The sequence below is a fragment of the Leuresthes tenuis genome, unplaced genomic scaffold (genome assembly GCF_036924035.1).
Source record: "Leuresthes tenuis unplaced genomic scaffold, fLeuTen1.0.hap1 SCAF_3, whole genome shotgun sequence".
Taxonomy (NCBI): Eukaryota; Metazoa; Chordata; class Actinopteri; order Atheriniformes; family Atherinopsidae; genus Leuresthes; species Leuresthes tenuis.
Window position 1 is genome coordinate 13,679,467 of NW_027325357.1, and position 21,608 is coordinate 13,701,074.

The 21,608-nt window shown below is 41.6% G+C and overlaps 1 protein-coding gene across 3 annotated transcripts in view; it reads right to left on the reverse strand.

The window, feature by feature from the left end:
* The window catches only part of kcnab2a (potassium voltage-gated channel subfamily A regulatory beta subunit 2a), an 83,292-nt gene extending 62,109 nt beyond the window's left edge, over positions 1-21,183 (reverse strand). Inside the window, exons 1-2 of one of the 3 annotated variants that reach the window (XM_072381915.1) lie at positions 21,101-21,171; positions 12,939-13,023 (exon numbers count right to left, since the gene is read on the reverse strand). The gene's annotated coding sequence lies outside the window, so the exon portion shown is untranslated. Of the gene's footprint in view, positions 1-12,938; positions 13,207-21,100 lie in introns of those variants that run through there. The other 2 variants (XM_072381916.1, XM_072381917.1) reach the window with 2 other exon arrangements.
* Positions 21,184-21,608: the final 425 nt, after the last annotated feature.

The window sequence follows — 21,608 nt, forward strand, 5'->3', positions numbered from 1 at the left end:
AATACTGACGAGGACAATCTGTACACTCACAGATCATTCTGTGCACGTTACAAATTCCTAACAAGCATAGTTTCCCGTGCATGGATTATATTAAAAAGAAACTCATTTAAGTGTAGTGTAACGTACACCAAACCTACAAGTTGGCATGTACCTCAGTTTTTGTGTAATGGTTTGGAACAGCATAATAAACAAAGGAAAAGCCCAATTTTCATGTGTCCCCCCCCCCTCCCCTCCCCTAATTTCCATCTGCTCTGAAAAATGTAAACAGGCTCAGTGACTATTATCATAACTCTAACAACTGAGGCACTCGAACATAGTCATGGTGTAAATTAGAAAAAAAATAAAACCCCAGAAATCAATACCACTCCTTCGAAAGGTTCTGACCTGCAGATCCCGGTTTTAAAGAAAGAAAAAATCATTTAAAAAATCCCTTTGAGAAGAGCATATTCATACTCCGAGTATTCATAATGAGCTAAAAGAAACCAGTTTCATTTCAGCTTGACAATAAAATCTGCCCTTTGCCAACAGTGAGGACACAGCCATCTATTGTTCAATCACTTTGTTGGAACTTTTCATAACGAAACTGACCAGAGGTGATGAGTTTATAATGAGTGGTGGAATTTCTGTAGAAGACCACAGTGCAGGCAGGAAATTCATCTTCACAAAAAAAAAACAAAAAAAAAAAAACAGCAACAGCAACAGATCACAGTTTTGGTCTGATTTGCCCAGCGAACTAATCTTTTAACGGCACCAGCTTATGGTTTATAAATGGTGTTTTAACAGCAGTTGCTTTTGACAGCTCTCTGGAACGCCGACCGTTGTTTCCAAACACAGCAATACAAATGGGATTTATACATACCGTTTCCAGCTGGGTCTATTAAAGCCACCTAACTTCATTAAAACACTCGACAATGTTAATAAAAACGCAAACGATGATTGGGAATCCCACGGTGTGGAAAACTAGGTGGCGTTCCCAGACACGAGCGGCAATACAAAACACTGAAATGGAAACTGAGAGAAACACTGAGCTCACCTTCTTCCACCGCAGCTTCGACTTCACATCCACACGGAAACTTTTCACTGTTCTCCCCTTAATCAAGCGGCCTGGAGGCTAACCTGGCTTTGGCTCCTCTGGCCGAGCAGAAAGCTGGTGAAAGTGTCACTGGTTTTTCTCTGCTCGAGCCAGAGCTTCAGTTGGGTTAGGTTGGGACGGAAAGAATTGTTTCTCAGTTAGGCTCCAGACGAGCACTCTGGAGCACTGCTGTAACTGGTGCACTGCTCAAACATTAGAGGTGTGTGCTGTAAATGTTCTGTCACATGATTCAAGAAAAATGCTCAAGGCACATATGACCAGATATCACAGCTTTGTCATGATAACGTAGCACTGCTGAATGAAAAGCATTCCAAAGTCAACAAAACACCTGCACAATGCTGGGTGTTCCCACAGCAATGCATAAAAGGGGTTTACCAGACTTTAAATATTTAGTACATGCATGACATCAGCAGTTTGTTTAAATGATTCATTTAATCTTCACTTTAATGCTTTTGCTTTAGACTTTGAAGCTGCAGCACAGCACACGAGAACAAGTAGGCTGGATAGTCAACACTCATAGTTTCCATTTGTATCAGTGTCTGTCTCGTGTGGCAATGGCTTCCAAAAATCAGTTTCATACCATGATTAGAGAAAAGTACAATCTTTCATGTCAAGTGAAAGCAAAACGGCTGAAATGCATTGTTACTGCGCTGTGCTCAAAACTGGACACAGGGCTGCCATCGAATCCATTTCCTACCAGAGTGGTCTACGGCTCAGGGGCAAGAAGCCTTGCTTTGCCAGTGATATTTTGTATTGTACGTAGCGCAGTCACTCGTGAAAAGGTGAAGGATTACTTCAGGACAGAGCATTTACTTCATCACTGAGCTTATCTGTTCCACTTTTCTTCTTGCCAATGACCACAAGGGATGTAACTGTTGGTAAACCAAAACTAAATTCTGCGATACACACGTCCACAGTCTTATGTTGTGGGTCAGCGTTCCCCATTTTTTCTCATCCCCAACCCAACAGTTCTACGCTGCTGAAATTACGACCAGCATTGGTTCCCCTTGATTGACTTTTACGCAGAAAGAATATTAATTTTGGCCCCTAAAACTAAAATCCTTCCAGGTCACTCTTGAGAATGATCTTTATTGTGTGACGGGGTGCAAAAAGAACAAGAATAGCTGCTAACGTGGAGAGTAGTGAAGCTCAATACCCACGCAGCTCCCGTAGCAGGTGAGATGGTGTGCTCGTGGTCCCTCGTGTCAACAAAACCACAAAAATACACAGAATGATGTGAACACCGCGGACCGGCAAAAAAGCTGTCGGTAGACACACTGAATTAAAATGATTCAAGTCCAGCTGGGCTCTGTGACATTGTGCCTCTGACACAGCACTTAAAGCCGGAAGATTTCTGAACACAGACAATCTGCCTGTCTGGCATAATGTGTGTGATTCAAACATGCTTTAAATGCCAGCTGAGGGAGGTTGTGACCTCTTCTGTGGCTATCAGCTGTGAGACAGAGACAGCCTGCACCATTACGCTCCCTCTTAGCCATCATTACAGCTCCAGCATCAGACGTGGACTGTCCAATCCTCCAGCATATCAGCTGCGAGTGCACCGCTTCCATCCCTCTGATAACATACATGTGTACAGATCGGACTTGGCATGGTCACTTTCCATAAACACAGTCCACCTCAGGACATGTAGGCAGCTGCCCTTTGACAACATACTACTCCTTATTGTGGGAGTGGGAACATCACTCACTTTATAACTAAAAGGATTTGTACTCCAGAAGGCCCTACGGCTAATTACCTTTAAAAAAATACCTAAACATGCTAAATAACAGATTATTTTAAAGCACGGCATACACGGTTTATGCAACCAGTTACCATCTTCTTTGCAGTATGGAAGTAGACTATTGCTCTGAGTGCAAACACGAGACCTGCAGTGCAGCACGCACATAAAATACTCAGCCTTCTGCTGAAAGTAGGACAAACTTAATGGCCATACGCAAGTGTCTGCACAATGAATGTGTAGCAGTGTATGTATCCAACGATTCATGGTTTCACATTAGAGCTATGCGAGCTTCTACAGAGGGATGTCCGATACCATTGTCAATCTTCGTTCTGTTTGTACAAACAAATCCGTGGTGCTTGCGCGGTCAAGCATGAGCTTATTCCCAGGTTTCCTGAAGCATAAAGGGTTAACGTCATGCTTATTCAGGTCCACATGTATGCCATTGGCAGGCCCACAGTCTGTGTCACAGACAATGATTGTTTAAGTTCAAATGTTGGTTCACAGAGCCCCCGAGGCAGCGGCATCCACACTGTACGAAGAGAACGCTTCTATCTGTAGGAATATAAAAATCTTGTTTTGATCCTATGTGTCAGTACTATGTGTACAGGTGTGATGGTGAATCAGCGTGTCATCTGCACCGTTACATTAACCTTAGTAAACTGTGAGAAACGAACAGCTCCCATGAAGATGTGAAAAAACAGCTTAGAGCAACCCAATGTGTGCATTTGCCTGGGGTCAGTCATTACCATTCTGCTACTGCTGGATCTGCTCAGGACTCTTAAGGGTGACTGCTTTCTTTAAGATGCTTCGATGATCATTTTTCTATAGGGTTCCTGCTTCCGCGCCACATCAGTTTATGGCTCATCAGACTGTAGGCAAGATTTTCAAATTTGCTTGTGAAATCGGGAGCTTTATTTGCAAATCATTTCATTAGACTCAAAATGAAAGCACTCGTCTACATAAGTGCAGAAAGTGATGTGCACGACTCAACAGACACTGTTAAATGTATTAAAAGACGCATTAAGGTAGTGTTCCCCCTGCAACTTTCAACTGTAATTTGTTCAATGCATCAGCGGTACTTTGGGGTGAATCGTGGAACCATTGAGATGAGGATCAAGAAAAAGACTATCCTCTTTATCCAGATAATCTTAATGAACTTTTACAACTCTTCTATTCTTGTACTCGTCTTGAAACACAAGCGCATCCATTAAGCAGCAGAGCAGTGCACACAAGTGTTAGAGCAGCATTTGTAAATGACAGCGATCAAACTGACACACGCCTTATCAAAATCCCTGCAACAATCAGTTGTGACCCCCTACTCTTTGATATCTTTTGAAAATTGGATACTGACAGATGTACACCATCTATGCAGCTATCTTTGTCAACAAGGCTTGCATTAAGAAGACGCAAATTGTGAGCCAATTTCGTCATAACCTATAAAAACTATATAAAAAAACTGCACCTGGAAGCATATCAAATATTTGAAGACATTTTTTTTAAACTACCATTAATCTGTTGAGAAAATCTTAGATGGTATTTAATGACATGCTGGATTTTGTACAACAGATGATGATGATTAGAAGACAAACTTTCCAGAATCCTGCCACCTGCAGCATCGTGAGTGTCAGCGCCCACAGTCCAACTTCTGCATTACATGCAGGTTGGTGCTTGAGAAGGTGAGGCTGCACAAATTAAATACTTTGAATTAAACCATGTTTTACAATCAAAATGTAAGGAATACGACTCACTGGCACATAGAACAGCTGGTCTGAAGGTTTACAATAAGGCAACTCCATATGTGATATGACAGTAAAATTAGGTTTTGTCTGTTAAAATTCATCTGCACAAAATCTGTGTTGCCAACATCCCCACATGCATGTTTTTCCATGCCAGTTCAAACGATCTCCAGCCAGCTCTTATTTCTTTTTGGTTAGAAGTAGTATTCACAACAGTTGTAAACAAGGCCAATAGACCGTAGTGATAAACTGTTCGCTCTCTTATTTGGAAATGACCAAAATGTGATTTGCGCATCCAGCCATCACCAACCTATCAGCTTTGGTTGCTGTGGTAACAACATTGGCATCATTAACTCCTTAGCTGGGCTGGTGAGACGGCACCCAACTACCACCTAGAGATCCAGCTACCTCACTTTTTCTTTGAAATATCACATTGTTCCCAATGCAAGCTGCAGTGTGTGAGAAAAAGCGCTGCGTGGGCTAGAAAAACTGCACACCCGAAGAGGTGATCTATGGACGTGTGTGTGAATGGAATCTGGCTTGTAGTGTAAAACACATCGAGTGGTCAATAACACTAGAAAAGCTATATATCAGTGCGGTTCATTCAACATTTATTTCACCCCCCCTCCGACATCCCTTCATTTTTCTAATTTGTTAAAAACACTAAAAGGAGGTAATATTGGCTCCATATTGTGATGTCTATTACCTACCTGATATCTGTATCTGTGTCGGTGCCTCTGCCTCCCACAGTGCTTTCCATCTGTCTCTCAACCTGTCTGATGTACATCTAAAATGTTACTAATGATGAATATAGTATCTGATTAATTAGCCACAAAGATGGCCCCTTTGTTTGTCTCGTTAGTGATTATTGGAATTCGGTTTTACAAAAATGACTATTTTTGTTAGATGCCCCCTGCTGCCAGTGATCAAGTGAACTTAGCGTGTTCTGCTGTTTTTCCACTCTGTAGCATTAGAAGCACATACATTTGGTTGGTACATGGATGAAAAATCTCTGATGACAAAAGCGGCATCATTTGGACCATAGCAGAACCAAACGTACCCTTAATTCCTACATTAATGTTGGGCTGGATCTGAAAAGGCTTGAATATTAGCTATGAATGGTTTCTGCTGTGATACAGCGCCGTGTGATTCAGTTAATAGCAAGCATCAGAGGATTGCAATAATCACACTTATGAAACTTGTACTCAGTAGTGTATTCAGTACCACCCACAGGACCAGTGACAAGTTTTGAGGATTACTGAAAAATCAAGAATGCTCTCCAGGATGTAGATGTCCTCCTTTCATTGCCTGGCTTAAGAAAAAAGAAATAAATAAGATCAACATCTATGAGTGATCCTAAACATACCGATCAAAGCGAACACAGATAATATCGAGGGTTTAATGAATTTTCTAAGTGAGGCTGTGTGGCATACCTTTAAGTAGTCAGTGTCTTATGTGCAGTGGGTGTCAGTCCCAGCATTCTCAGAGGGATTTCTGAAGGAGGTAAAAAACTACTCAGAAGAACAACTTTTGCACCATTTAAAAACAAGTCAAACCTTAAAAAAAGTACAGCTATTTAAGTGAGAACTTTATTGAAAACTTTGCTTCGTCACGGCACTCTCACAACCACAGAACATCTGTGTTGCTCCCGGTAACCGGTCCGTTCTAACAGGGTTAGAACAACTCACAACTCACTGGCACAGTACAGTAGCTTACTTCATTTAAACATACTGCATTTACCACTTCACATTAAATCTTAATGTAAAAAGGGCCTGATTCATCCTGCTCTTGTAAATCCACCTTCTAATGGGTGAATATGAAGCACTAAATAAAATTATTGGAAGGTTTGCTTCCTCTCTCGGTATTGGTTTTCTCTGCATTTCCCTTCTCCCCCGCCCCTTTATCTGAGAATTATGTGCCAGGTCAGCCAGCCCTCTACTTTCATTACAGCACACACACACACACACACACACTGGGAGTGACAACCCTCCGACTGAGGGATGGCATTTCATTCATTCGGTTTTGTCTGCATTAACACACTTCGACTCATCTTCATCTTGTGTGAGCACAACTGAATAAAACTAAGACTCCTCTAATCTTATTTAGCAATGTAAAAAGGTAGCCAACGTAGCCTTTTTAAGCCAGCAGCTGGTCCTAAACAAATGTGCAGGAGAACTGGCAGACCCCGGAGCAGACGGTGTCGGTGAGGGAAACTTGGAGAAGAGCGAATGGACTGCGACACCATCTAAGGCATCAGCTCTCTCTAAACACTTCCCCTAATGTCCGAAAGAATTCACAGTGATGTGTACACACCAAGCTAAAACAATGTTAGTTTGCCTAAGGTGGATTTTGTTACCATAAAAAAAAAAAAACACACATCACACAATGTAGGGTAAATCAGGGATCCTTATGCTAGGCAGGCAATAGAGTGTTGAGGGTTTATCAAAGTAGCCCCCAACAACGAGCACAAAAATCCCACGGTGTTCCAGCCCGAGACAAATCAATCTCCGAGGTTTACAGCAAAATATAGACATGACCCCAATAACTCAGCCATCACAAACAGCACGATGTCTCATAAGTCACACGCACATGTCAACCCCAACAGTAAGCGCTAAGCTATTATTCACACCTGCTAGACTGTGCCCATAATTCACATGGGCTGTGTACACATAGTCGCAGGGTATCATGATTAATGTGGTTTTGTCTTTGTCAATTGGATCTATGCTCACATATCACATGTGATGCACTTTACTTAAACCTCTGCAATACATAGCACAATAACTCGTCGGGATGCCACTAAATCTGGGTAAGATCAGGAATTAGGTGAAAATCTAGAGGAAAGCAGCCCCACTGCACATCAACACTGACTAGTATCGTCTAAAAGTAGGTCGCATGCGTGAAAATGTGCGTTTCGCCATGCAGGAGGTCCAGTGCTAAGAAGGAAACATCATGAAGACAGCAAGTCAACTTATTCCTACTTGTATGAGAATTCATCTCTTGTCATATAGCAGAGGCATGCCTCTCCAAAAAGAAGTTACTAATAAACCTAAATCAAATAAAACCTCCAGAGGAAACGAGCCTCTTGTGTCACATGATGAATTAGAGTATTTCTAGATTCTTTGCTAAACTGATCACAAACCATGATAAAAAAAATTTTTTTTTTAAAAACATGATTGTAATTTTATTACAGAACATGTTTGCTTTGCAGTGGTCAACCAAACTAATATTGCAATTTTGAGCAGAACTGCAAAACAATCTCAATTTTTTACTTTAAAGTGTGGAAATTCTTTATTTCAGGTTAGGAGTGGACGAGGAAAACCGAGTCCTTTTCTTGCAGATATAAAGAAATTACTTAAACAAATGCAACAATGTGTGAACCGGCATGTAAAATGCTGAAAAAACGTCTTAAAGTAGAACGAAACAAAGACTTTACACAAGAAATTTGTTTCTAACATAGATAAAATGTGACAAAATTAATAAGCAAACTGCACAACTTTCACAAATAATGCCATTTATTATTAATTATTATCATTTCTGAACAGCAGGCTGGACGAAATGCCAAAAAATATCATCATAATGTTCATTTCTATACCGATTGATCTTGATCTTGGTCAAGATATAGTTAGTTAATGCTGTTAATATAATGACTAATGACTAATAATGACCGCAGCATAACTTCTGCAAACACAACTTCTTAGAAACAGAAAAATCTAACTGTAATCACAAATTCCAAATGAAAGTCTGGATCACAAGACTCTTGTTCATTCAAATCATGTCGTGTGCAATGAAAAATTAAACTGGTGCTTTAATCTCTGTGTTTCGGTTTTAATGAAGGGGGGAGGCGGGCAGCCACTAACAATGACATTATGCTTTTCTGTTTGACTCACCAACTCGCATCCACCCGCATTTTCATGTTTCCTGTACAGTCGTTGGGGTGATACTTTTTCAGGTGATTAGACAAATTAGTCATGTTTCCCGTTTTCGACGTTCCCCCAACCGGCGACAGTCATTCATCACGTCTACTGGATCCAAACCGCTGATGTAGAGGGACCTTGGTCAGCTACTTCGACAGCATGAGAAGAGCTCAGTCTCATACTTTTTGGCTACACTCATTCTCTCCTACATATCTGCCCAGTTTCCTTCCTCATTCCGCTACCAGGTCATTGAATTTTATTTTTCATTTAGGGTTTTCTTGGTTAGCAACCAGCTAAGAGGCGGATTGCACAGCTGGGTATGTAGATGGATCGACTGAAGGTCGACGTAAATTTAATCACGATCAAAGTATCACCCTGAACACCGATAGGTATTTAAGTTAAAACCATCAGTGTTTTAGTAGCCCGGAAATTACGATATTAGACATCCGATACCTGCCACACAGCGAGTACATGCAATAACAGTCAGCACTAGCCATTAACAGCTCATGGATCCTACATAACTACCCTTCAAAGAGAGATTCAGATCTGACAAAGTGATTAAAGGAAAGTGAAAACAATGAAAGACCAAAGTACCAGTAAAACTGATTCTTGAAAGGCAACTTTCGTCCGATGGATGATCAGCCTCTTTGGTAAGTTGCATCTCATGGAAATGACCAACTGAAAAGTCTAGAAAGCGGCATCCATCTGATTTTCCCTGTGACATCAAAAGCAGATATTTTAATGCCAAACGCTGTCAAGACTACAGGTGGAGAGGTCAAACAGAAAAAGGTACATGTCCTGCAATCACTCAGGCTTGAATTAAGGGCCTCCCAAATATTTTATATAACCAAGGTTGGGTTTTAAAGTTACTGAGCCTGAGCTAAAACTAAAAATGATGGCATTAAAGAACAGTTTTTTTTATTATCATTATTGTTGTTGTTGAGGTAAATCTGAGCTTGAATTTAGAACAAATAGGGTAGTAAAAAAAAAAAACAACTGAAAAATGACACACAGAGGTCACTAAATAAGAGGAAAAGTTACTCTGGTTGCTAGGCAACAGCAGAAGGAAGGAAGTTATGAGACTGTATGAGCAGCTTTACAACAGGAGAGAAATCTATGAAAATATGCGCAGAGTCAGTGGTTCACAGCGATGCAGCCGAAGAGAAGTTGAATATTTAACTGAAATCGTTCTCAGCAGTGAAAACGACCAGAGTCACAGTTGGCGAATTACTGACAGACATTTCGGGGAGGGGACTGCTGCATAACTGTGGCTGTATACAGGCATGTTTGCTGGGTTTAGCTAGCCTGTATCCAAGCATGTTAGCCCAGTAAAAGCAGTCGTGTTTAAAGACTGAAATCCTCGGCAGTCAGTGACATCATCTAGACTTCCTGTATGAACCCTCCATGTAAAACTGTCCTGTTGGTCTATGTGGTTCATGAAGACACAGAAGAGGATGCACCACAAAGTTTACCCATTCCTGGCTGCAAAGGAGGGCTATGCTGGCATTGCTGCCACAACACTCAAACAGAAGAGCTTAGATTGCAACACTCAGAGAGAGCAAATTCTTTCTCTGATAAGGCCATTATGCTGCTGTGTCTTCTGTACCGATGCCTGACACACATATTCAGGCCTTAAAAACTAAACCAAGCGTTTGTAATCTGCTAACCTTGTAACTACCTCAGAAATACCCGTCACGTACCAGCACAGCTTCACCTGGTGCAAAAAAAGGGGATCATCACTTTGGTAAAACACTTTCTAAACATGAGAACATAAAAATATATATTTTTTTAATGGGATAAACATAAATAACCAATACTGTTGTTAGTTTAGAGCCATTATACAATGATACTACTGTATAACACAGTATTGTTGCATACAAATGCACCCTTTCAAAGATCTATTCATTTTTATTACCAATATTAAAAGATTGGAATTGAAATGTAATACAAGAATACAGAAGCAGTGCAAACAGAAACGTTAGCAACAAAAGTCACAGCAAAGCTTTTCATATGTTCGGTGTGATTAGGCAATGCACCGAATCTGTGGCATCATTACAGTAATAAATGCAACAAGCAATATTAAGGCCAACCAAAACTGACCAAAGTCAATAAGATTAATTGAAATCAACTTATCAAGCAATAAATAAGTAGTTACTGTGGCATTGTGAGATTTTAAATACTGTTACACCCCAACCAAAATGAGACCTACATGAACCTACTGGCTAACAACAGTCATCTTCATAAACAGCTAAAATCAGTGGCTTCTAGATATATTCGCACAGTTTTTTCATGTTTACATTTGATAAATATCAGCAACAGCTGAATCACAGCTTCTACAATCAGCAAACTGCACTCTTTAAATAATTATGTCAATTTTTAATTCAGTTCAGACACCATCAAAGTGAATATAACAGGAGTCTTCAGACTACCTTACAAATATGGGACTGGAAAGGAGACCAACGCACGAGCCTCAAAATTGCATCCTGTAACTTTACAGCATCGTGCAGTTCCTGTGTGCATGTGAGCTTCTACGTGTGTCTATGCGCTGCCCCGTGGGAGTCCCAAAACAGGCCTAATGATGCTAGACGGGCTGCTAAATCTCAACAGCAAAATGATAACTGGGCTCAGTTTAAGAAACACCCCCACTGCAGCATCCAGCATCTAAGCTGTGAAAACTGTAGAGAGTCAGGATGCACGTTATGGATCAGGCTCCCTTCAGCCAGTGGCAGATTATACATCTTTTCATCTTGCTTTGAACGATTGTCCAGCTAATGAATCTAAACTCACACAATTCCACTTCGACCACTGCAGTCAACACAGGCTGCAGTGAGTTAAACCTAACTTGAGCATTCAGTACATCACTGACCATAATCACGTTGCACATAAACTTTGCTGTTTGGGCTGCAGCTGACAGCCAAGCTCTGTCAAAAGTGCCTTCAGAATAACTCTAGGGATGTACTTTCACAAATGACATCTTATTTATCGAAGACAACAGACACCGCAGTTCGGGATGCAGCTGGCAGCGTATAGACTGACATCAGCTACTATCAGTTAACAGATCTCTTCTATGCTACTGTAATTTCTTTGCGCAGTAACTGCTCAAAACAGTTCACCTGTGCGGCAGCAAGTTGCAGGCCCAGCATAACTGAAGCATCGGCAGAGAAGGAGCACTTTGTTTCTAGCATTACCCAACAAAAGCATTTCTGCAGCTTAATCAGCAGGCTCTTTTCTAACTGGGTGTCATGTTTAATTTATTTTGAGGGATTTAGTTTGAAGTGACATTAGAAGTATTGTTTCTTGCTCCCAATCTGTGCCTTCTTGTGAAGAACCAAAAAAAAAGGGAATAACCAACCTTATTACTGTTCAGTCCAGAGTCCTTGTAAAACTGTCATTTTAGATAAGTTAATAACAGCAAGCTCACTATAAGGATTTCCTACCCAAGGATATAGTGACTGCAGACATTTCAGAAATGCGTTTCCGCAGTACAGATGTACCAGCCCAGTGGAAGGACACCAGCACACGGGTCTGTCTCTTCTTTGCTTGTTACAGAGCATTCAACAGCTTACTGCACCAAACCGAAGCCCTGCAGCATGCCTCTCCTGTGCTTTCTTCTTGGACCAGAGCCCATGGGCACGGAAGCACGCACGCTGTACATAAGAATGCAAACGCACACACCTGCACACATGTACAAGCACACACACACACCAGCATGCAGAGAGAGTAGCCCATTGTAATCAGTCTCAGCATGAACAACCACACACATACACGGTAGCACGTTTGGCCAGCCATGGATGACTGTCGCAACCTCTCAGCAACACACATCCCAACAGTAGGAGAACAGTTAAAGCCTCGCTTCGGGGTGTTGCTCATTGTGGCAACTGCAACAGATGGAACTGCAGCAGCAGGGCAGGTAAGGTGAAACAGAGCCAAACCTGCTGTGTAAAAGACCTGCACCCATGTCCATCACCCCGACTATTCAAAAGGTAGATCTCTATAAATTCTGGGGCATAACCAAGTCTTAGGGAAGAATTTAAAAGGACGGAGCATGCATAAAACATGACGGACACTCAGACAAAAGGGAGTAACGAAGTAGAGACTGAAGAGAGGAAAACACAAGCCAGTATAATAAGGTATGCAAAGACGGTTTTCAGTGCAGCAGCAGCGCTATCAACCACACTGACAGCTCTCAGACAGTCAGAGAGATCTGGAGCGGTAGATATGCTGCCTCACTAGCACAGTGTGTGACAACGTTAAATGCTGCTGCATAAAGATAGTACGGCACTTGTTCCCCTGTAGGAACAGACAGGCACGATCATCCCGACTCACACGGACACAACAAAGTGAGAGCAGAGGAGAGAAGAGGGGAGAGCGTGAGGAGAGAAAGACACCGAAGACATGTAGGAGACACAAGACGATGATGCTCTTATAAAAAAATTTAAAAAAACACCACCCACCTCAGTCTATAGCCGATTCCTCAATTCCTGACGCAGCGAAGACAAACAGGGCAAACAGTGAAAGCAGCAGCCAAAATCCAAGAGACTGAGCAGGAAAACAGAGAGCGGAGGGGAAAGAGGGATGATACAAGAGTGGAGAATGGGAGGTTATGAGCATGTATGTCTGACATTAGATCATGAGACAGAACTAAAGTGACACTAAAGGGACGAGAACAGGGACGGAAAGAAAAAAAAGACAGAATAAATGTGAAAGCTTGGAGTCACTGAGCAGAGCAGATGCGATATAGGAAACGCCCCTCCCTCCTTCCTCTTCTCAGTCCCTCACACACACACACACACACACACACACACACACCTCTCTTTGCACTCTCAGCATTTCTGAAAGCTTGCATTCAGTGAGTCAAAGTGCCCTGTAAAAGGTAGGCAAAAAATAAGGATGGGCAGGACGAAAGCAAACAAACAAAAAATGTGTGTTAACTCTAAATTCAATGGCAAGATACACTGGATGGTTTCCAGGTGAACTGGCTCGCCTTTAGTTGGCTTGCAAAAAGCTTTCTGGTTGAGAAAGCCGACTCTTACTCAGAGAGAAAGGTTTGCAAGGTGTCAGCGAGCTCCATCAAAAAAAAGAAAGACAAGCTAATCCTTAATATGCCAGATTTTTACAGTGAGTTGACAGATATCTGACCTACGACCAAACATCCACCAAAGTTCCACCCTTTATGCTGAAATGTCTCTAAGTCATCAAATCTATTTCAGGTTCAATGCCCTTTTCATGGCTGCGCACTCATACAGACATCAAACTGTGACATTATTACTTCCCTAAATGCATCAATAAATTGTTATGATATATACTTCACATCAAATGCGTTTATTCTCCAAGACATAGTTTGAATTTTAAAGGCAACCCTAAAGATGCCATCTTCAGAGAAAGTGACCCCGTCCTGCTGCTAATGTTTGCAAGTAATGCAAGCACAAATCGATGGGCTATAAACCCACAGCTCTCAGAAAGCTGATGGAGGTTTAACTTAATGCTATCGATGTTTAAACAACATTTATGAAACCGACCACCTCACAACTCTTAAGAAAAATAAATAAAGAGTGAGTGCGGGAGGGAGGGAGGGAAGAAGGTATTTCTGGCATCCAGGTTACTTGGTTCTCGAAGGATGTTGACGGGCATCAGTAAACTGGAATGCCAGATTTGCTCAAACTGGTTTTGTTTGAGTACAGTTTGTTTTCCATATAAAGTTAGTGAGTTAAGAGATAAAACCTTGGGCCTATCATTGGCCCCATCCGACTATTCTGTCTAAAATAGATATTTAGCAGTATGCTATCAGTGTATAAATTAATTAGTGCTTAGGCCAGAAAACCTGGAAAAGGCGAGGGATTTTATTCTTTTTTTTTTATAATGGATCTTATTTTTCCATTGTATTATGGTGTACAGTATTGATTGTCACACACACACAAACATCTTTACAAATGGAACCATATGGAGCCAGAATGTCATGACCGTCAGAGGCTAAACAACTTAGTTTAGTAACGCTTTGTATTTGCGACTGAAAGACTTCGATAATCATTGTGTCTGATTTGTCTTTTACAAAGTATGCATCGTGTAACATGCAGTACATAAAAAGACACTGACATTTACATTTTCCAGCTACGTTGTGAAAAAGTAGATAAAAAAAACCCAAAGATAACCGGGAAAAAAAAAACAACCAAAAGAAAAGGCTATTCTACATCTTGTAGATGTTATATACCTCCATAGTTTGTTTGTCTTCAGAAGTCTACTTAGACCAGCTTCCTTTCAAGTTGTGTTAAAGATCTGCCTCGGCCTGTGTGCCCGTATACATAAATATATGTTTGTGGTGCCCAGAGCCTGAGGGGAACGGCTACAGCTTCATTGTTGCGCACCACTGTCTCTGGCCTCTCACTGTGCGCTCAAGCCCATTCACAGCATCAACGTCTTCTTCCAGTCAGACTCCAGCTCCACGGACTGCTCCTCTGCAGTAATGACACCAACCATGATGGGGCTGCCATTGTTGTGCATCTGCCTCCTAATGGCAGCTCTCAAACAATACTGCACCGATTGCAACCATTCATTTTTGCTCTCCGTGAAATGGATCAAATCTTTTCAGCGACTGGTTGGAAACCATCTCCAACTAGGAGGCCCAAAAAAATTATCTACGTTAATATGTTTCTTATACAAAATGCACTATTTCTACAGCTCCTCAGACAACTTGAAAACCAAATCTCAAAAAGTTGTCTTCCAAAGCGTATGACTTACAGTTCTTTCCAGTGGGCATGTACTCTGCGTGTGATGCTCTGGAGCTTTGCCAGGCAGCTGCACAAGGGAAGGCAGACTCTCCTGTGATCATGCCAGATGCCTGCATGTTTGCCCCCTTTTTCCAACCAGTTCAACCGTTTAAAAAGAGAAAAAAAAGCACTCTGGCCACTAATGTTAACCCACACCTTTACCGCTACTATCACTACTACTATTCTTTACAGAAAAACATCCATCTTTCCCTTCTATACCCTCAACGAGGTCTGACCGCAGTTTATTTGGAGTGTGGAAACACAAATCCTCAGGCCAGTTATGGAGGCAGGTTGGCACCAATTCAGATACCATCCTTGAGTGGAACTCGCCACGACCCTGGTGCAAGGGCTGCATTAACATAAGCCTTCAGTTCAATTAACGTGTCCATATAAAGAGCAAACAGCGTCTATGGGACCGTCGCAGAGAACATTTCAATATTTAGATTAAAGTAAGGAAAACTGTTTTATGCAGTGTTGGTGCAGCGAATGAGGACAAGTTGCTCAAATCCAGCCCGAGTTTCTGTCCAACAGTGGCACATCCCTGCTGATACGTGTATTAAAACCCTGGGACACCACAGGCCATAAAACATCACAGTAAAAAACACAGATAAGCTGTGAGGCAGAATATATATTGATAGCATAAGGAATAAATGACAAAGGGATTATATAACCCTTTTTATATAGGACTACATTAGTTACTGTAGAAGTCCACGACTACCAGCTCAAGATTCAGATGCAGATTCTAGCAAATGTGAAAGGATTAAATAGGTCAAAACATGAGACTTGTGGTATGTACGTAAAATTTAAAAAAAAAAAAAAAAAGAATCATTCATACATGAAATCACTGCTACGAAACTAATTAAGTACCAAGACTTTTAAGGAACAGTTCCAAGAATATTCTAACCGCGTTCTGAATACAACAAGGTTTCCCACATGAAGTTAATACCCACTCACATATCTTTATTTGTCACAATCCAAAGTAGAAAACTCTATTACCGTAAAGCTACTCGCACAGCTACAAAAATACAAAAAAAAAAAAAAGAGTCGTTCTGTAATGCATTGTTTGGGGTCCCAGTTTGGGGTCATGAAGTAAGTTGGCCTTGGATTGTAAGAGCAAAAAATACATATAAAGATCAACAACAGTCACAACAATTAAGTGGACAGAAATAACATGAAAACCACCATCTTCTGAAGGACTTTTACAGAGGGTTGGTTATTCTTTCAGCTCCACGCTGAGCTGAATCCGGTGTCCTTTGGGTATTTCTAAGGAGAAGGCCATTAGGCTTTTATTACTACAGTCTCTGCCTGGTCTCGCTGGGATTACAACACAGAGAGCAGCACAAGTGACAGACATTAAGCAAACAAAATTACAGACTGAGGAAATGGGGCCAGTTTATGGTCTCTCACCGGTTCTTACCATGTGCTCTGGAGCAGAGGAAAACTACCACCACTAAATGAATATGATGACATTTCTACTTTTCTTAGGTGTGTGCATCTCTGCATCTACTGAAAGTTTGCAGCTGACGGCTTAATCGTGTCGGCCTCAGAGAACAATAAAGTTGAATAGTTACACCATTAAGTTCAGACGACATTAAAGCCTCAAAGAGGGAAAATTTCATTTCTGTAGCTCTGATGCTATGCTAATATTCCTGTGATGGGTGATAAAGTAAAGGAATACAAACCTCTGCAACAAGTGATGTCTTGAAGGAGGACACGCTTTCGATCTTAGCCATTACCAGAAAGTACAAACCGAATAAAGCAGGCGAGGTGTGCAAATTCTGCCTCGCAAGAATGAGCAACAATGCTAACCATGCTCACTCTCACTTGCATGTCTGCAGCCTCCAGGTACACGGTCAGCCTTACTAATCGGGGGAAGAATTAGTGAGGTTCTGTCAATGTTGTCCTCCGACTCAGTTAGGGAAGAGAATCACCAAGTCTGGAGAAATGTATTGATCTGGTTGTAAAGAACCCTGAGTTTCACCAGCTGTTGAAGCCCTTGAAGCCAGAGTTTCAGTGGAACTTTAAAAACACAAAGTTCTCATCGAGCAGCCCTTACATGGGATTTGTGGACTGACTCATATATAACTTACACTAAAAACATGCAGTAATTCATATAAATGTCAGATTTTTTTTTAGAAAAAGACGTTCAAATGATCTTAGCGCTTGTAATCATTGATGAGTGGGGAAACAGGAATTTGACAACGCAGGATATGAAGCTGCTTCGATTCATGAACAGATAAATCCTAATCACATTCAACCGTGAGGCCAGTGAATGGTTACACCTCCAGCTTGAGTCTTCTTGTGAAACACGAAGCTCGACATTCATCACGCGGCTCGTGACCTTGCAGATGTGACGATGAGGTGTTTCAACATGTCCAAGTGTGACAAACACAGAGGAGGGACAATGCCCAGCCCATTGAGATTTCTGAATCCCTCAAAAATAAGATGTGTTACGGAGGAAAGCCTCTTAGAGGCATCAGAATACAAGAGACGAGAGTTTCAATGAAGCACAAAAGGATCCACAAAGCAATTGTTTTTTCTTGATGACAGAACACATGCGAATGCGATTATGTGCCAATTATTCCAACCAGAAACGTTGGAAGCCATGCGACCACGAAACGGCACAGCATCAGCACTTTTGCTCACATTTACATACGGCACAGAAAGAAATACAATTATTCCTTCAACAAACACGCTGAGGAAGTTAATGACCTTCCCGTTTGATTCAGGATCCTCTTTGGTACATTAGGTCAAACCCATTCACTTCTGCTAACTGTAGCTGGCCTGTGGACAAACAGCAGGGAAAATGTTGCATCTAGAAAACGCCGTCACTTAAATGAAGTCTCAGCCGACACCATTACACCAAAACTTCCACATTCATTTATTCAGACTTAAAGCTTGCGTGTTTGTCCTCACAGAAGTGTGGAACTTAACGTGGAAAAACCAATTACAACCGGGTGATAAGTGAAAGTCTGGCCTGCTGAGTTCAGTGTGTCTCATTAACCTTTGCATTTGTATATGTTCTCGATTTAAAGGGGAAAAACGTCTTGTGTATCTGTGCAATTACCTTGTCATGCTCTGTTCTGAGAATGCATGAACACAAGGCTGCACTTACGAGAGAGTTTTCCAAACCATGTCACTGGAAACAAAGTTCCCAAGAGTAATTAACAGGGGGGAAAAGGCTGCTAAAAAGACCTCCTTCTGTCCCACTTAAACACTCTTATCTAGAGTCTGATTACATGTTTTATACCAGTTTCTGGGTATTTGTTGTGTGATATGTGCCAATATGACTCTCTATGACTCTATTTATTTTTCTTTCAATAGAATCTAATGGAGAAAACAAATCATCAGCTGATATGTCCATTTCTAACTCTCTTGTGTGGCGACACTCGCTGGCATTACGACAGCTCACCTAGCAACAGTGGAATTCTGGATTGTAACATACAATAGTACCAGTTTTGTGAAGATTCTCACTCGTTTTATACCTCAAGTTTACTTGCACTGCAGTTTTCAGGTTTGCAAAATAAGCAGTTAGCAATGATTCATCTTCCTTGGCTCCATTACTCTCCGTCTTACTCAGAATGTGAGATATTTTTGTTTCTCTCTGTGCCTCCTTTAATCGACAATCATATGTGTAATAAATCCAGTGAAGGGGAGGCCACCGAACCCCACAAGCGAGCTACTCGTACACAGGCTGGATTGATGGGGGGGAATCCCCAGCCTAAACTGCGTTTGGCACATTATTGTCACACTTAAAGCTTTTGTTTTTCATTTTAAACAAGAACAGTGAAGTCTACATACATCAGATCCAGATCTACGTCAAGTAAATCACTTCTAAGCTGGGTCGTGTCCTTCTTCTGGTCAAATTTTATGCAAATCCATCTGCTTAATCAGTAGTGCAAACTAAAAAAAAACAACAACATCATTTCCTAAGGGGTACAAAGCTATGCAAATGGAAAAATGTTGATAAAGCTGGACACAATTTAACACAAAATGTCCATTCCATTCAAAAGCTTCTGTGATTCCAAACTGTAAAACAAACAGGAACTATAATTTAGATTCTTCATGAAGAGGCAGAGCCAAATCTATCCATTTGTTGCTGCTGACGGGGAAAAAGAAATGTTGATGCCTGATAAAGTCCAACTGCTTGAAAACTGTCTTGTACCGTTTTAAATTCATCTCGAAAAAAAAAAAAAGGAACTTAGGCGAGCAATTTATGTCTTCACTGTCTGCAGGCCAAAGCAAGTAAGGGATCTAATCAGGAGATGCAAAGTGCAGCAGTCTAATTGCATAATTAGCTAAACCAGTGACTCAGTCGGAGACTTCAGCCTCACCCTACCCCCACCCCACCCTCCTCTGCCCCATCCAGAAATAGGGAGTCAAGCCTCGAGCTCTTTACTGTACAGCTGCTCAAGCAGAATAATTCTAACATGTTATGTGCAACAGCAAAAAAATGTTAACGTTACAGAAATATCTCACTCAAAAACACTTTAACAGCTTTAACGAGACTCAGTGCTATACAGTTGTCATCAAGACACTATTCAAACTGTGGTTTCTGTCCTTCAGGTTTGGCAAAGATTAGTTATTCAGCTCAGGAGCGTCACATAATGATGACGCCTCAAAATGGCAGGCATGGCCTGCAGAAGACTGTTTTCCTGCAAAACAGCAAGCCTGGACTTACCAAACTGTACCCGAAGGCAATCGTATTAAGCAGGTACACCGTGATTTTGACTTTGTGTGACTATAACAGTGACAAATCTCTCTTCACGCACTGCAATGGCAACCGAGCCGGAACCTTTTATTGCTTATCTCTTTTTGCTTGTATAATGGTGGGTGTAAAAGCCATTTAATTTGGATGACCCCTGACTTCTTTGTGCTGGTTCTGCATGCTTTGCGAACCATAACTGCTGTCTGGAAGTGGAATAAGAGGCAGTTTCCCAGCAATTGAACATGCAGTCTACCAGAAGAGAACTTGCTTTGCATTTCCTGCCTGCGAGAGAAGCAGAGATAGCACCTAGTTCTTCCTGTTTTAAGTGTCAAAGTGAAGATGAGAGCTCAACTTGACACGTCTGTCAATGAGGATCTCTGAGTGACGCAAAGAGATTTTGCAAAACGCTGCAGCAGGTAGTATTTCACCGACTAACCATCAGAGATTATGCCATTTCCAGTGGTCACGGTAGGTGAGATCACAAGACAATGGCTTTTCAGATCATGATATTGTGAATCTCCTCGTCATCATGGTGATGTCTCGGTCTGATGAAGGACTTAACCTGGCCTCTGCCGCACCGTGCAACCACAGTCGGTGCATGCAGCACAGTCTGACTGCGGCTGCTGCTGCTGAGGATGGAGAGCTTCTGGAGCTGACGTCTGCATGTCGGGTCACATCTGCAGAGGGATCTCTCAGTGTTAAGATACGATGTTCAGCTGGTTTCAGTGGCTCCTGTGCGCTCAGTGTGAACACATCTCTGAACAGCGAGCATGCCGTGAACGTTAACACTGGTATGCCCGGCTAATTTGAGACACTGATATCAGTCCATTATGTCCACGGATTGCAGCGAACTTAGGGCTCACCACTCAGCAAGCTAATCACGGCTAATGCAGTGAGTCTTACTTGCAAACACCCACTCTTTTAATGACATAACACCTCTCCGGGATGCTCTATGGTTTGGAACGTTCTAGTTTTATGTTAATTTCAATAGCGTTTATAGCCACTTACCGTGATCAACGCTGCGTTAAAATTAAATGGCCGGCTTGACAAATTTCCCAGAGCAATTAAACGGAGCATAAGCGTTCATAAGTCAAAAATACACGTGCACTGTTTAAACTTAATGAGGAAAGCCCAATGGACTTACCTTTAGAGAAACCGTTCTCTTCCTTCTTGACTGTGCTGAAGACCCCTCCGGATTTTGTTGCTCTGACACAACTACCACGCGCTACGTCTAAGCCCCGCCTACTCACCATGAACGAGCTGCCATTCGTCAGTTAGAACACAACTGCAGCCAAGACGGGGCTTCTAATTGGCCAGGCCACTTGCCAATCTATTCGTATTCTTCTTCCCGCGTTCTAATCAGCGCTCAGTAATACATTATATTATGCAGCCTATATTTAGGTGTCAACAACCGCTGCGGGCAAGTGAAAACAAGTCAGTGACCTCCGATATTAATAACCCAGAGTAAGAGAAACATATTTGTCACACTTTTTTTTTAATTACAGGTGGCATAAGTGAAACTATCAAAAATAATTTGTAATAAAGCACAATGAAACTAAATAAATGAGTCTAATTTAAAAAGCTTGTGTACAAACGTCTCATAGCTGATCTCAGTGTTTATTTCAGAGCCTCTGATTGACAACAACAAAGGA